Source organism: Venturia canescens, chromosome 4, assembly GCF_019457755.1.
Source record: "Venturia canescens isolate UGA chromosome 4, ASM1945775v1, whole genome shotgun sequence".
Taxonomy (NCBI): Eukaryota; Metazoa; Arthropoda; class Insecta; order Hymenoptera; family Ichneumonidae; genus Venturia; species Venturia canescens.
This window is the reverse complement of record NC_057424.1, coordinates 19,317,667-19,334,987: the sequence shown is the minus strand read 5'-3', so window position 1 is coordinate 19,334,987 and position 17,321 is coordinate 19,317,667. Positions and strand designations below refer to the sequence as shown.

General features: G+C 40.5%; 1 long non-coding RNA gene across 1 annotated transcript; it reads left to right on the top strand.

Moving 5' to 3' along the window:
• Positions 1–7,064: 7,064 nt before the first annotated feature.
• Positions 7,065–8,906, top strand: LOC122408970 (uncharacterized). Its single transcript, XR_006260569.1, has 2 exons — positions 7,065–7,476; positions 8,367–8,906. It is a non-coding gene; the product is annotated as an uncharacterized lncRNA (long non-coding RNA).
• The last annotated feature ends 8,415 nt before the right edge of the window (positions 8,907–17,321 follow it).

The following is a 17,321-nucleotide window of genomic DNA, read 5'->3' as shown; positions in this document are numbered from 1 at the left end:
TGCTAGATTTTTCTGCCTTTCTCTCATTCCACTCCGCTCCTATAGCTTCAATATTGTCGCTATCTCTTGTACACAGTTGCCGTCCATATTCCTCGTGCAAGCCGCCATATTACCTCTTCGAGAAAAGGCTTTCGCTACTACCGTTTCTTATTGTCTGCTTCTTCCATCTCTCTCTTTCTCTCGTCCTCGATTTTCTTCTTATACTATTTCGGCATCTTCTCCAGCTCTCTCACTTCTATCGCTATCGTATCCAGTCGCCACTTTATGCGAATCGCACATACAAGAGGGAGAAGTACGCAGCAGTTGCCTTGTAGCATAACGCACCCACCAAAACTACCCCCATAAAAGTTGACGACTTAAATCGCGGGGCGTATGCCCTGACCTTCTATAGACATCGTTACGCTTCGTGTCTATGACTCTACGTGTATTCGCGCTCTTGTAAACTCGGAAGGCGAGATTTTTTGTCAAGAAACGATCCCCGAGCGACTAAGCTCAAAATGGCAGCTAAACTTTCTCATTCCTTTGAACTTTGAAGCCTGGCGGAAAGCGATGAAGATGGTGACTAATGAATACGTTTCGTAGAGCGGTGAACAGGTCGAAATACTCAAAGACCAAAATGTCGATCGACCAAAATAAAGAAATGCAGCAAAGCTCAAAATACACGCGTCTCACTCACTCACTTACTCAGACCGATGATCTCCGATTTTAAACATCGTCATTTTGTCTTTCGCCTTTTCGAACCATCGCTATTTTGCATATCTAAGTTTTATAGGCTCGAAAAATTCACTTTCGACTTTTTGCTACTCTATATTCTGGTCTATCTATAAAACAACTACTCTCCATTTTGAACTTGAAAATATGAACTTTTGACATTCGTATGGTCCGTTAAAATTGCATTCGAAATGAAAACTATCGAAATATATATTTTCGAGTAAATACGAATTCAAAGAAGGAATATTCGATTAAACAAATAAGCTGTTAAATAGTCGATCGGAAATAAGAATTTCGAATTACTTATTTTTGTCCAGTCTGATATTGTAGCTTTTAAGATTTCGAAATATCGACCGTTCTACAATTTGGTTATTTGACATACTGAACCCTACCCTTTGAAACTTATCATTAACCCACGTGTCTCATTTTCAATATTGAATCTCAGATTTAAGCAGAATTCAGCAGAATTATTGAAAGAAATATCAAATCCGTGGGCGATCGCATGATGTAGCGAATTTCTCTGATTGAAAACGTATTATCGAGTGGTCTCAAGAGACAAGAAATAAAGCATTCGTACCGAGTCGTGACCGGAGGGTGGGTGTCAACTAAATCTAGACGAAAAAGTGATTGAGGAATTAAGGAGAAACATCGCGGCATATTTTATGCGAGGCAATCTACTTCGAAAATAAAAACCTTCAACGCATCCTACATTCGTAAATGATTTTTACAAAATGAATCAAAACAATCAGATTCTTACACCCATTTCAATAAATCAAGGCGTACCATTTGAAAACTGTGCAACCATGTAAACAACCATAAAAACAGTTAAATTTCTACAGAACAGCCCATGTATTCACTGTCCATGCTGCGAATCTTCTCCTTTCAATATGCCGGAAAGTGTCTCGCTGACGTTGCATTTCGAGATTGGACACCGTCGGATTAGTTGAACGTCTTCTCCGCCGAGCTTGAATGGAGATGAAAATATCTGACGACAGACAATTCGCGGTTGTTAACGATTTTGAACATGTGTAAAGTGAATTGTCGCGAGAAAGTTTGCCAACGAATTTTAAGAAAATATTATGCTACATACTGATTCATAAGGCAGACAAATTTTGAGAAAACCAAACGCTGGGTCGGTCACTCTGGAACTGAAGAATGGGATTTATTCGATGCGATTCTCTTTCCACGATTTTTAGAGCCACGCACGAATACCTCTAATCCCCCTTTCCATATTATTTTAGTGGCAAGAGTGGAACACTCTCAATATTCTTAATGACATCGATTCGTGGACAAGAAACTGATATCGATGCGCGCCTTGGACAGGAGGGTGCATAGAAATGTGGGTATGCGTCATCTCCGAACGGGCATAAGTGTTGATGCGTAAACGATGGTCATACATATATCATAAGTACTGACAAACCAAGATTTCCGAAGGCTGTAAATGATTTTGGTGCTTCGGTTTCAATATATCTCGGTATTTAATGGATTCATACGTGTTGTTGTGAATGACATTAACGTCAATGATTTATAAAAAAAACCAGTTTACCCTAAGGAATACATTGGGATAGAAAAATATGTGAATGCAGAGTCGATAATTTTTGGATTCATCAATTCATGTTAAGTTGTTGTTCGGAAGCGTTTGTGTTGACAAATTAAGGATGGTCCAACTTTCTTGGTGGAGATTCACTCACACATTGGTAGTTTCCTGGAATCGTGAAGGAAACTAATGTGTGTCTCGGCTGATAAATAACTGTTAATATGATGTGCCAGTAGATCTGAATACGTGTTCGAGTAAGAAGCTCGCAAGATATATTTCGTGTGTAGACGAAAGACCAGTGGACCAAGAAGACAATCTTCGGAAAGTTTGAGTCACCGCAATACCGAACACCGATTTGGTCTTCTGCCTTTTCCTTTCGCGACGACTTATAAAATAGAAAGGGAAAAGGAACAGGAGCATTCCTCATAGAGTTTCTTGAAATTACGTCAAAAGTCTGGTGAATTTATCGGGGCACTTTTTAAACTCCTCCTTCGTTGGATTAGCATATTATTTCTATGAAAGAACTCGCAGCGGATATGAGAACGGAGCACTGTGGCGTCGACGAATAAAACGCAGATGAGGACGACGCGTTTGTGAATATCCTCTGGGGATGTAGGCGTGGTGTGGGAGAGACAGAGAGAAAAAGAGCATTTGGTAAAAATTTGAGGTTGAGGAGAAGGGCTGAAACGAAAAAACGATTGGAACGATCGCCGAGAGCTTCTTCCGTGTAATACAACACCGACCGTGCGAGAGAGCATATCAAATATGTTGATAAATGATCCCTTTGAGGAACATCCAAATGGATGGCGCCACCACTCGCCTTCTCGAACACCTTTCATGTATACGTTTACATTTGAATGTCAGATGCGGTCTATTCACCAGGAGATTCTCGACAGTCGGGATACATGAATATCCGCCAAAGCCAAATCCTTCATACATACATCGCACCAAATGTAGGTTCGATCGAGTTTAGTGTTCAGTCTATTCGAGATATTTTCGTTTGACTCTTAACCGTGGGTACGTTTCTGTGTGTACGTTTCAACTCTTTAAGGTAATTCGCATGTAGGAAAGAATTATATCGAAAATTAAATTCGTTAATCAACCAACAGACCTTCGAAATTATCAAGTTCATTCAAAATTAAATTATCAAGCTACGTCTAATGTGCTGAGTAGACTTGAAAGACTGTTTCACACGAGGACGACGAATGGCCCTTTGTTCTATCGTTGTGTCACTCTAGTAAGGCATCTGCTGTCAGATATCAAAGAAGAATCCCCTACAAGAAATATAACAGTAGTGTTTCCGCTTCGACAATCAGCACGCTGACCGGAGTATATATTTGATGCTTTGCATAGAATTCAGAGAATTCGAGACATAAAAAAATGTCAAATCGGTCCTTTTACCTGACCGAGCTTAGGTAAGTCCATGAATGTCACTTTGATCTTCTGACTGAATTCGTAAACAGGAAATAAACTTGGATTTTCGCAGGAAATACAAATCGCTCAGTTGATTTCACCATTATCGTTAGCTGGGCGTCGATAATACCGAGATTTTTCTTTCCTGCTGCATATTAGTCTGCTTTATCAACTGTTGCTTCACACACTACAACGGCCACGACCTTCGATCGGTAACATAGGATTGCCTTTTTTCCACGGTAGGTACCAGCGATCGACTAAGCGGACGATTACGATTATACCGGCCCAGGATAATGAGATCTCGCATTCGACAGCCATCTAGCGTTGACTGTAGACGTTCATTTCATCTCAATTATGTACACGCAGATAAAGCATCGATCACGAATCCAATACGACATACTCGAAAAAATATGTCACGAGCATCCGGCACGAATGAATGCTTCTAAAATTCATAACATTTCCGCATGCCTAATTTATTTCGGTTTGGCATAATTTATGAAATTTCAAGGGATACTTTAGCCTCTGATTATCCACTATTCTTAATTCATCGCTATTCTTATTTCGAGAGAACCATCCTTAGCAGATAATACTCAACTTTGAATCGAATTGATCGGACCAATGATGCAAGTAGACTTCTGAAGCCTATTCATCAACTCGACTGAGAGTTACCAAGTCATATGACCTCTGAAAATGTTCAATCTTACCGAGATAAAAACAACATTGCAGCTTGAAGATAACGGAGAATTGATTCAATTGGTTTATTCTATAGCCGACTACCCCGGGTCAAGTATATATCAAGCAGGATATAAAGAGAAAAGAAAGTTCATGGGATATGCGGGAAACGGATGTGAGGTATGTGAAAGAAAAAGGAAAGAGCGATGGGGGATGTAATCATTCGAGTTTCGATGAAAATTGGCAAATTGCCTATCAACGCGAATCGGCCAACCATTTGATATCCGTGCGAGATATATTGTTCCGATATGGAAGGTTTTGCTCCGGTAGGCACGATCAAAGGAATATCCTCGTGAATTCTTCTCCACGCCTCAATCGAATTGTCTGGTCCATATGCCGTTGATCGGCGAAAACATGGACAATTTACCGTTTACCAGAGCTTTGTACATATCTGGTGAATATATACAGAAATATATTCTTCAACGGTATACGTCGCAACACGAGCCCTGGTGGATAATGAAATCACCGACTACCTCTTCTCGTGCTTTGATATACGAACAAACAATGAAAGATAGAAGGAAAGAACGAAGGAGAATATAAAATAGAGAGGAAAAGAGAGATACCACCCTCAGAAAAAGCCGTGAAGTTCTGACTCGTCTGCCACTTTAATAAAATAATTGAAACCTTTCCAAGAACACGGACCTCGCTCTGTACGAGTATCGCGTTTCATTTCAGAATTTCGGTTTGGAATTAAATCCTACCAATTTGGAAGCGAACAGATGTATCCTAGATGTTGACGAGTTCCATTGCAATCTCGGCTAACTTTGGTTTTTACACTGCAATTTATCGTAGTTTATTGTTTCGCTGGTATGTCGTTGCGGAAGAGGAATATGACGAGTCACACAAACGGCACCGACGGAAAGGGTTCTCGTGTTCTATAAGACTTTCTGATTGAGGAGTTTTCCCTTAAATTAACTTCAACTGCTTGGCTGGTTCGAAATTGGAACAAAACGTTTTATTCTAGGTGATTGAACACCCTCACAGATCATGAAATTTTTAATGAAAATCTCGATGTTTCTACTAGAAGAAAAACTTGTTTGTATAAATTTTGTTTTTGGATTAAGCGTTATTCAGTTTTCGCATCTAAATACCAAATAGACACCGAATATCGGGATGTTCGAATATGTTCAAATGGCCACGACATCAACCGATTCAACCGTTGAACTTCAGATCAATTTGTTTTCTCATTGGTTTAAATGTAATTGGATATTTCACGTAATTTTGTTCACATTCAAAATAATCGTGTCTGATTTAATTAATTATTCTATAAATTAGCGATATGCCCATGCAAAAAGATCAATCACGTTTAATACGTTTGCTCCTGTTAGTTGTCTCACAAAATTTCAGTTGGAGTTCATATGTCGATTTTGTGAGACCTTGTTGGGTGCGTAATTCTAATGTTTACTCATCGTCATCAACTCATAATTTATTAGAAATAAACAACTATTTATTGAGGCTTCTGGTTTCAATCTTGATATAAAATTAACTTGAATTTAAATCTTTTTAGATGAAAGAACCATAAACATTATCTTCATCAATGAAGATAAACGAATATTCGAATCTATCTTCATATTTAACGCAGAATCATACTATTCCTGAACAAGTGTGACGCTCAACGTACATCTTGTTTGCCTCTGGCAATGATGAAAAAAGTTGAAAATTAAGAAAGACAACGATTGAGAAAAAGAAATCGTAGGACATCGTGAAGGAAATGAAAGAGAGAGAGGGACAAATGTGAGCCAACCCGCGATCCTCATCCCGTTGTTATTCCCATGGGATTCGAGAGCAACGGGATTAGCAACGATTTCACTCACTTCTCAAGCGTGCTAGATGGTGCGCGACAGAAGCAACATAGAGGGATATATTCCGGAGTTTGGAGTCATGAAGAAGAGAGATAAAATAGTAGTAAAAGAAGGTAGGCGCGGTGCGCCTAGCTTCGGTATACAGTAATATCAAGTCCGTATACGTTTACCATATATACAGTGAGAGAAAATATATATCGCTGTCGCGAATGCGCAGGTAGTATAGTGAGAAAGCAGCAATGGGAGGAGTTCGAGTATGCAAATGCGAAGTAGTGGCCCTTTTGCGGCGTATACGAACGTAATCTCGCGCGGCATGAACATTGTTGCGGAACGAGTATCAGGAAGAGACACATACCAGAATGCTCTTGGCCGACAGAGAAATTCGTTTACCAGTCGTTCCACTTTCAATCCGACCTTCTACAGTCAATTTTCCAGAGAAGTAAATTATCTTTTTTTCCCATTTACACTTTTGAGAGAAGAACTTTTGAGAACTTTTGAGAAAAGTTGATTCTACAAGCTCCGGGTAAGTGATTTGATTTTGTTCGTATCACATTTTGTAATGTGATTTGAGTACTAAAATAATAATAAATTCTTTGAAAAAAATCAACTACCACGTTCTTCTTACTTTCGACAGAGAAAAATTCTGCACGCTGCAAATAGCCATAGACTTGTCGAACAGTGGTTGCATATGATATGTAAAAAGACTCGATCATGTTGAACACGTTTCACGGGGAGATACGGCTTCGAAAGAAAAGATAAAGGAAAAAAATGTCTGTTGCGGCTGATTTATTCGTTATGCCGTAGTGTGCGCTCTCCGATAACTCGTAATGTGGATCGAGAGTCAAGGCAGAGATCGAGAAGAGCTACACAGCGCCATTTAGAGGCAACCTTGGCTTCGCCCGTTTAGGCACATCGCTTGAAAAACCGTCTCGATGTTCTCCTGCTGGTGGTTGCAGCTTCTGAGTCGATAATACGGTGGCAACGACCATCAGGATGAAGAAACACACGCAGGTAGCAAAGCCTCCTGTCCCGTTTGCTCATACATCCGCACAATATCTTCCAAACGTTTCTTGTCCTTGTCATCCTTGTCGACGTCATCGTCGTCCCGACGTCTGGCAAGAATCGAAAAGAGCACTCGTCCAGGTAGTGACTTCTCATCCACGCATGTGTACCCACACACTTTGAGGATCCGCCAGATCAAACCGTTTTTGGCACGCGCTTATGGGCCCTATAAGGCCTCTCTTTTGCAGCATACTTTGTTCACACTCAACCCTTTGCCCGGTGAGTATTTCGTATATTTATCCTCGCTATGTATAAAATAAGTAATATGTATAAGTGTTTCTATACGATACACCGACACGTTCGCCAGGGTGGCAGTTCTACATCGGGCAATTCTCCAATTGAAGCAATTCTACATTGCGTAAAGGCACCGTGCCTGTACATCAGTGTAGAATGCTACAGTTGGAGAATTGCCCGATGAGGAGTCGACACCCTACCGAGTTGATTACTTTTTCGCGACAATTCCGAGAAACCTTTTTCTTCGATGTGGCCTAACACGTTTGCACATTGCCCAACCATGTCATTACCAAAATAGGGTTAGCGATGATTCTTTCAATCGCCCAAAGTTCGATCTATTGTTTTCATTTGGTGCAATCCTTTTAGAAAAATATGAAGTCGTGGAATGCAAAATATCTTACGGAAACAGTAATAAAACATGAATAAAATACGAGACAAGAAGATTTTTCTTGGGTTTAATAAAAATACTCAGTTTATTCAATGTCATTTTGGAATGTCATTTTTTATCGCTCTCTCACTTCATATCTGGCATAATTAGTTTTATTTCAAACGTCAATTCAAACTTAAAACTTAATTGAGATGTAAAAGTCAACTCGGAACACGACGTGTGCAAATTCATCGTTTCTTTCGGTTGTATGAAGTCATTAAGATTTTGAAAGAGATACAAAAAACTACACATTCCAGTTTCTGCTAGGAGGGGCCAATTCGTCTATCCACAAACCCCTAAATCTTCAAAAAAATCATTATAGCCCAGTCTATATATAATTATATTGTAAAAAAATTACTCGAAACGTGTATCCATCCATCAAAATGATTGAAATTTTCGAGATGTTGACTATTTTCTCAATATTGAAGCAAAAAATATCATATTTTAGTGCTTTTCGGGCCTCGACACAATTGGAAATGGAAAATTGAGCTAACACTGGAACCATACGCGCGTACGGTACGATAATTAAAGAAAAAATGAAGGATAAAAAAAGCTTTTTTTCCGTGGGAATAATGAATACTAAGGGTGATGCGAGCTGGAGGCGACCGCGCGGAAGAACAGAAAGTATTATAAAGAGAACACGCGGTAGCTCACCGTAATGGGATACATGTGAAACGAAAAGTACAAAAGTCGGACTGTACGGTGTGCACGTACTGCAACCCCCTTTAGAGACCATTCACAAACCACACAGAAAAGAGTACATTCTGTACAGAAGCTGGATGCTGGAGATAAGCGCATCCAAGTGTGTATATACGGACGAGCATCAGCTCTATTCCTCGCACGCGTTAAATAACTGTATACCTATGGGTATGTATGTATATGTGTATATGTGTATTTAGTAACTTCAGAGGAGACTATACTCTCTGATGCACCGCCGTTCTCCTCCCTGTGCTCTCGCCACCCGCAGAATTCCATTACCTTTTTTTTTAATTTTATTTTCCTCCTCTGTGTTAGACTGTGAAAGTCAACGTTCCGGGGGTAAGTAAAAATAATTAAGAATGTAACGAGTGTACTCTCGTCTTATTAAGACGAGTTTCTATTTACGATAGATTTTTTTTAAAATAAAGTAAAATAGATACTGAAACGAAGTGTCAACACTGATATCGTCGGGGCTACTGTAATACCGTGAAACTACATTGGGAACACCATGTAATCGCGGTTTTGCACTGGCTACGAAAATGAGTCTCCATGAACCTTTCATTATCGTATATAATCTTCAATATTTCTCGTGGATTCTGTTTTTACCCTTTACATGATGTTCATGGGATAGAGGAATCTGGTGGCAGATTTTATGATGAAATCACGACGATTACGATCCAATGGATATTCATACCATTAAGTTTGAGAAAAATAAAAAATTATAATGTAAGACTTGAAAACTTTCATGCCGCGATCAATAAAATTGAATCGTTTCTTTATCCGGAGCAGCTGGGAAGATCTGGGAACACATTTGCCATTATCAAATGGGACTCTTTGAACTAAGTAGTCGCATTTAAAGATCAAGGAAAAGCAGATGGTCTAAAAAAAACTCGCGCACTGTGAGCACCAGGTCCGAAACTCGGTCAAAAGACCAATAGGAAATTTAAAAATCTTCTCCAATGTTTTACTCCAGTTGTGCGAATGGTATCCGTCACTACAGGCTCATACTGGTTTGTTGATCGGATCACTGGTGAAGAAGCGCCCCCTAACCACCTTTGGTTGGCGTGAATGAGCCCGCTCACACTACCGCTCGACAAGATTAGTCAAGGTAGGGAGATAAATCACCTGCATCCACATAGGAAGGGCAGTTGGGGAGGAAGTGGAACGAAGATGCTGCACGATCTCAATCGAACGGGCGTAAAAATATAAATTGTAATGCAAAATTTAAGGAGAAACATCAGCGTCACGTAAAGTGAGGTTATGTAAATACGAATTTGATTGTTTTCATCAAAGTTATCTAGCCCATTAACCCCCAAAAGTACTTCATTTCTGAGTGGAATTTATGTGAAATATAAAAAAATGGCAGAATGAATCGACCTCCAATTTTGCACACGAGTTCTTCAGAGTTCAAACTGTGGTATAGTACTTTTTTTCTAACCTGTCGCGATTTTCTATTTGTTTTTGATCGTGGAAAGATGGGGCCTCGGGAGTTATTTCCTATGTGTAGGTGCGTTTAATATTCGATGTTTGGAAACGATTTACTAAAAAATGGTTCAATGAAATGAGTTAAAAATTGGAGAGGCTGTAGAAAATGTATCCACAAATGTATTCTAAAATTTTCATTAAGCTGTCACCATTTTTCTCAAGCTGATGTACCTCCTTAAGAACAAATAGGGAGTGAAAATAGAAAGGACTGTGGAACGGATGCGGATGAAAATTTGTGGCATTAAGGTTGCAGCATACCTGCATGAAGTACAAATCGTTATTTCATCAACTTTAATTTTGTTCTCAAGCGATGGGAGAATCACAAATGAGCAAAATCAATAGAGTAAGAAAGTGGGAAAGCAGAGAAAGAGAAAGGGAAAGAGAGCAGGATATATGAGACCGTAATCGGTGCTGTCAGAGCCCTTGTGTCTATATACCAGTACCCGCAGAGCGCCCGGAGAGAGACCAAATTAAGTGGGTAGTAGTCAGCAAGGTCCAAAGGTAAACATCGGTCTTCGGTCCACGTGTAGTGATACGTCCTCGACTCACAGGACTCTCGTAAATTCAGTCAAAGTTACCACCCGTTAACAAGGCTCGATTTGATCGTCTTTCTCATATGGCAGTGCCAAATCGTTGAGAATTTTCTTCACCTAACGCCTCCAATAATTATAACTTGCCCAAACAAACGCCAACAAACATGAACAAACGAAAAAGACCCTCGACAAACTTAAGCAAACCCGAACAAGCCCGAACTCGAGTGAAGCCTGCCTACGCGTGTTCCCCTCTAGCTATGCCTCATCGAATTTTTAATTAATCGTGTTGTTTTCCGTTTATTGAAAATCTATAAAAATAAGCTAATAAGGATCGGCAGACAAAGATGAAACTCCGTAAAGTTGCAATCTAAAGTTTAAACCTTAAAAGAATAATTAAATAAAAATAAAAATATTCCTCATTACTAATCATCATTGTCATATCTATATTTGTGTGAACAAAAGATCTGAGTTACTCATCTACTTGCTCAAAGAGTCACGAATGTTTACTGAAGCTGAGGAAACGGTAAATTGAGGTTGTTAAGGAGGAAGAGGCAAGTTAGCGTTCAATATAGAAAATAGCTCGTTCGCTCCACGTCTCTCATTATAAGACGAGGGCATATCAGTTCGATCGTGATACGCGGGAGGGCAACGAGATAGAGTAAGGTAGGGTGTAGAGGAGATAAATGTAGGACTTTGGAAGAGGGCCTTGGGGCACCGAGTACACTAAGGCTCTAACCTCGTCAGAGGATCGTGAATATAGTATATATCGTTAGGTTGTACGTCATTATGCTGGCGGGGTTCGTCTATTACGGCACGCCCGGTCTGCCTTCCGGCCTTCAATTTGCACCTAAGCGTGCGCGCATCGCCCGTACACTGCAGACTCACTGGAGCTTTAGCAAACTTGTGTCGAGAGCTCGGACAACTCGGCAGGCGATGTGTCGCCTCCGGGTCGTGATGCTCACCGGGCTCAAATCCCATTCTCTTTCTCCCTCCCTCTTTCTCTTTCCTTCCTTATAGAGCTGCTTTAGACGATGGAGAATCTTCCTGAGAGATGGTAAACCATGATCTACATCGTGCTCCATCTCTCATCGCGATGTGGATGTGGTTACTTAGGTGGTGAGCAAGAACGCCGATCATCCTGCGAAGACGATGGAGGTTGACAACTTTGGAACATTGGTACACTCTGCCTAATCCCACGATGGATCGCATAACCACTCTTGACATCGAGTTTCGATTCGAAAAGTTGCATGCAAAAGAGGAGCGTACGAGGCTCCGTATAATATGAGCACTTAAAAACGAACCATGAGAAACCTTCGGAATGTAAAAAGCAAGTAATTATTGTGAAATTCGTAAGAATTTCACAATTTACTCTTATATTTCGGATGCCTTTTTCTTTTTCGTTGCACCGCAAACCTCATTTTCCCAACTTTCGATGACGGTGGTTATCAACTTCGGAAGTGCTGAAATATCATTCATGGCTTTTTTTTGACACGTATGACTCATCGCCGAGCCATCCGTACAATTTGCCAAGCGATTGCGTGCTTGAGCAAGTCGTCGTTGAGCGCTGGTCAAATAAGCACTACGCGTGACTAGTATAGGGAGAAACAAAAGTGTCGGTGTGCATACGTGTACCCGGTGATATAGCCAGGAACGGAAGGAGGCAGACGAAAAAAGAATAAATTGTGAAACCGTCCGCCGCGAATATGAGCAAGGGAGAGGGAAAGCGAAAAAAGTGTATCGGAGAGTGTGGTCCCAGAGTGTGCGCGACGATGTGTGTGGGCACGGGAGAGCCCGACCCCCGCCGAGTCCAGCGCGGGCTCATCTGTAAAAGGGGATAAGAGAGAAGGGAGCGAGGGCCTCACACGCGGAGCCCCGAAGATCAAGCAGCGAGAAATTGCCCCAGGACCCGACGCGCGAGTCCTGACGCGAGCCGGAGGTCTCAATCTCATGGCTGCATGCTGCTGAGACCTGCTGCTGCTGCTGCTGCTCAAAAATCTTGCCTCTACTAACAACTGTTTTCGCCTCTTAAAATCTCCTTCCACTTGGAAGAAAGCCTACATACGACCACTTATCAAAATCAATTCTCCTCGGTTTTATTCATTATATGCACGAATCAATACGTAATATGTGAGCTTTTTTCATTTCAAAAATGTATCAAAATGGAACGTGATAGGGTAATATCACAGTTGGATAAGAACTTGATTCGATTCGGGACTACAAGCAACTTTTATTTCAGTCTCGAACTCAAAATGTGCTTCGGTTCGGCAAATATTTGATGAGCTTTTCGTTCAATAAGTTACTAAGATTTGTGCTCATCTAATTGACTGTAAAACGAGTTTCACAATTGACTTATCGAGCAGCTCGAACGAGGCTGTTCAAACGTCGTCAATATTGGAAAAAGTATTCGCATTTTTCAGCTACAACGAAATAACTTAACAGGATAAAATTGACACATTTCTCAAGAGCGAATTAATGACTATACATAAGTTAAAAAGCGTCTTATATTTTAGGATCAATAACCCTTTCATCACTACTGCAGTGGCTCTGCACTCCAAGATTTATCTACCTTACAGGTGATTCCTCACGCATTGAAGAATGAATCCATGATAATGAGAAATAATAATCTCAACGGTTAATCTTGCCGCAGTTTATTGGACCACTGTTAGTGTTTCTGAAACGTACGTTAATCGCGGTTTTGTCAAGAGCATTCGTGAAGTTTATGCTTAGAGGGTACGAGAATACATATTCCGCTATGAAATAAATATTAGAAACTGGATATTCTCGGAGGAACTGCTTTCACCACCAAAATTCGGGCAGAGAATTACAAATCATTAATCACTCTCGTGGTAAGAAGATGTATGTGAGTTTTGGTGAGAATACGAACGGTATCCAAGCAAGGTTTCCGTGATTTTCACCTCATTCGTGAAACTCAGACCTTAGAAAATTGGATTATGACTTGTATTAAAAATCGATACGTGTAAAAGTATTGTATAAGTACTGGATGTATTCTGATTTTTATAAAAAAAATCGTGCTAAAAAAAATATGAAAAATTTTTCTTATTAATGAAAAATGCTCATCCGCGATATGCTTCTCGTTTCTATTGGCCGTAACCGTATCAGTAAAGTAACCAATCACTCAATATTGCGACGTTTTATTGACACCGTTCGAACGCATGTACGGGCCCTAGAATCCTTGGGGAAAGTCATTGAGGTTCATACTGGCGAGGATCGAGTAGTGAGAGTCGCTACTGTAAGAACTTCATCAGCCATCTTTAAAAGACTCGTTAAGAAGTTGTATCCCTTAGCTCTTGAATCATAAATCGATGTAAAAAAAAAAAAAAAATTATTCGCGCTCCAATCTTTTCATTTGATGTCTCGATTTTGGTCGCTCATTATCGATCTTTTATTATTCATTGGTCTCTTTTATTATATTCTTATTTATAATAACCATGGCAATTCTCCTGGCATTGATTAATTAATTAATTCAATATTTAAGTTAAGAGACTTATTGCTCCTTTAAGGCGGGCGCGGGATGTCAGGAGATAGTAGTAAGCGACCTCTATAAAGGGAGATTGATATTGCCAAGATGGCGATTGAGAGTCGCACACATTCTGAGTCTCTCCCACACCGAAAAAGTAATTAATAAAAAACAAAATCAAGTCCACGATTCAATTCATTCAGAATGATTAACAAAATCAAAACGAAATCAATCCATTGAATTTTATGTTTCCAAGGTGAATCCCATTTTATGTTTTAGGTGTGAAGGTTAAATGAAAATTTATAAAAGGCTGAAGTAGAGAGAAAGAGAGAGGGAGAGAGTCATAGGGCGGAAGTAAAAGCGTAAGAAAAGAAAAATGAGCTAGTAAGATTACACCAAACTTTATAACCTTAAATAACTCATCCCCTTGCAACTCATTTCGCGTCGGCGCCAACGTTTTTTACGAGTACGCCCTGCCATGCGAAACTACGAAGCGCCGCGACGTCACGGGACGCTCGTCTCGGTCCCGTATAGACTTGTGGACTGTCTGCTTCCCTTACGGCCTGTTCAAGGCGAACAAAACATCCTATAAAAGACAGGGGATTGTAAAAACGTGTGTGTATGTGTGGCAAGAGAGCATAAGGGTGGAGATGAAGAAAGGACGCTCGAGGTCAAGCTGAAAGAAAAAGGGAGAAAGAGCGCCGCTCGTATGTAGTACCCGGAAGAGTGTAGGGCTCCGAAATCGTGATGTTAGAAAAGGGGTTGGTATTTTCTGCCTCGCTTACGCGTCAAACATATACATGTGCTAACCCCTGCCTTATCTCTTATTCCAAGAGGCTACTCGACTATGCCGCGGATGCTTTCTTTCGAGTAATAGAAGTTGTTTGCGAGTGTCTCGTTCCGCTGTCTACGTCTATTCTCTCTTTCCTACCGTCTGCAAACCTTTCGGCCAGTTTCTCTTTCGTCTTGGCAAATGGGCGCCATTCGTAGATAAAAAAACAAAAACGACGAAAAACTTAGCGACGAGGATGTGAGGTATTCGACTGGACTAGACACTTTCTTCCCAAGACTTTAGTGACTCAATGCTCCAATTGTATTTTATCTATTATCGTTAATGCAATGTTACGAATCATCACAATTTACTACTCGTTAGTCGATACTTTCCTAGTTACGTTCCTAGTTGCTGACAATTTATCGTTGAAATAATATATCTTCATGTGTATTTTTAATTTGTAATTTAACAAATTTTCATCACTCCCGATATTTCCATGTGCAATGTCATATGTATCGTTTCCGATCCGTTCTTCAGTATTATTGATTCAACGTGTTCGAGGTGATCTTGTTTTAACGATGGGGGCGACGTAGCCCATGGGTTGCTTACACCCTATCTGCAGGGAATCGATCCAATTTCGTTCTCCATCGTGTCCGACTATTACTCGAAGCGAGTATCGACGATTTTCACGATTACGTACGATGAAGATGGAGCACCGTTGACAGGGTGTCCCACACTCTGGTTGACGGGATAACGATTTCTTCGACTCCCGGAGAAAGATAATTGACGCCTGCTTGTTATCTCGTTTTCTCTCTCTATTCCTCCTTCCCCTTGCTCGTCTGTCTCTTCTCTTCAGTCATCTCTTTCATCTCACTGATTGGAAGTCGTTGCGGTTTACGTGTTCCGCGTCTTCGGACACTACCCGATAAACCAAATTGACGACCGCTGCTCTCTAACACTGTCACAGTTTGATATTGAATGGCGAGAGAGTCTCTTCTGAGGCTTGTCCAAAGTGTTTTTGCTGCAGCGAATAAAAATATAAATTATAATGGTGACCTTGAATGCAGAAGAAATTCTAATCTAAATATCTTGGCTACTGAGTCTATATTTGATGATATTATTATAATAAAAAATCATCGAAAAAAGTCGGCAAGCATACAGAGTTGGGTGAAGATCATCGTGGCGCACCTCCTGAACAGACTTTCGAATTTAAAAGAAAGAGCATAATGCCAGTGAGCAAAGGACGAAAGTAAGATGAAGAAAGCGAGTGATTCGGTATGGTGCCTGTTGATCGTACACACGGGAAAACCAGCCATTTCGCATAGCCGAGTTTTCTTTCTGGTTTCCGTTAGAATCCCTTTGGACATGCTGGCAGAGAGAAGTATGCGCTAGCCGAAGAAAAAGGAAAAAACGAGATCTGCAGAGAGTACACATTGGGCTGCTGCTTCTTCTTCTTCTTCTTCTTCTTCGAAAGAAGGTGGCTCACCCTCGTTGGAGGTAACGTATATGTCGGTTGGACAGGTCCCGTGGGTCAGTCTCGATAAATAAATGATGTCTCCTTCACTATACATTCGCACGTCGTTGCTATATACATCTCGCATATTTTCCAACTCAATGTTTCTACGCTTCCTTACCAGATACACAAGCTATTACATTTTTAACATTGTGCATTATACAACTTTGGCTGCAAATGCTAAGAGCGACAAAAACTTGAATTTCTAGCGACCCTGAACACGTCCTTAGTTTTTGTTGACTCTTCGAGATGTTCCACTGTTCCGAATGAAACCGTCTCTTAAGTAAAACGTGAAAATTTAAGTACGCTAATTGAGTGAACTGACAAGAATATCAAAATCTCTATTTCTTTTATTATGCCATAGTATCTCATACATTTTTTGGTACAAACTCACGAGAACTCATTCTACCACTATTACAATTGTTTTTCAAATGGAAATAATCTTTACAATCGATTAAAACATTGTACAAATAGGATATTGATTTTTTTTTTCGTATATCCTTCGTCACGTCCTTATTAGCTGTTACGGAGTGCCGTTATCAGCTTATCCGTGCTTTTCTTGCGAGGTTCTTGCGAGGCTATCTCTGAGGGTGTACGAAACAACGGATCTTTTCTAATGTGCTACTGCATCGCATTTGCTTAAGGGCCTTGGGAAGGGGTTTGGACCTTTTACTGTCTTTCTCTTCCCCACGGATCTTCCTCATTTCCACCAAAGATTTATTACCTCCAAAGAGTGAAATTTCTCGCTATATCTGAATGTGAATGACGTCGACAGGCGGCTTATCGAATTTTTTTTCGCTCCTGCCCGTATTTTTTCACAAGCCACGTCCCTGAGCAACAAGAGAGGACCCCAGCCTCTGCCCTGATATAAAGCTTTCCTTCTTACTCGCTCTCGCTATCAATTGACGTGGTGGGACACTAAA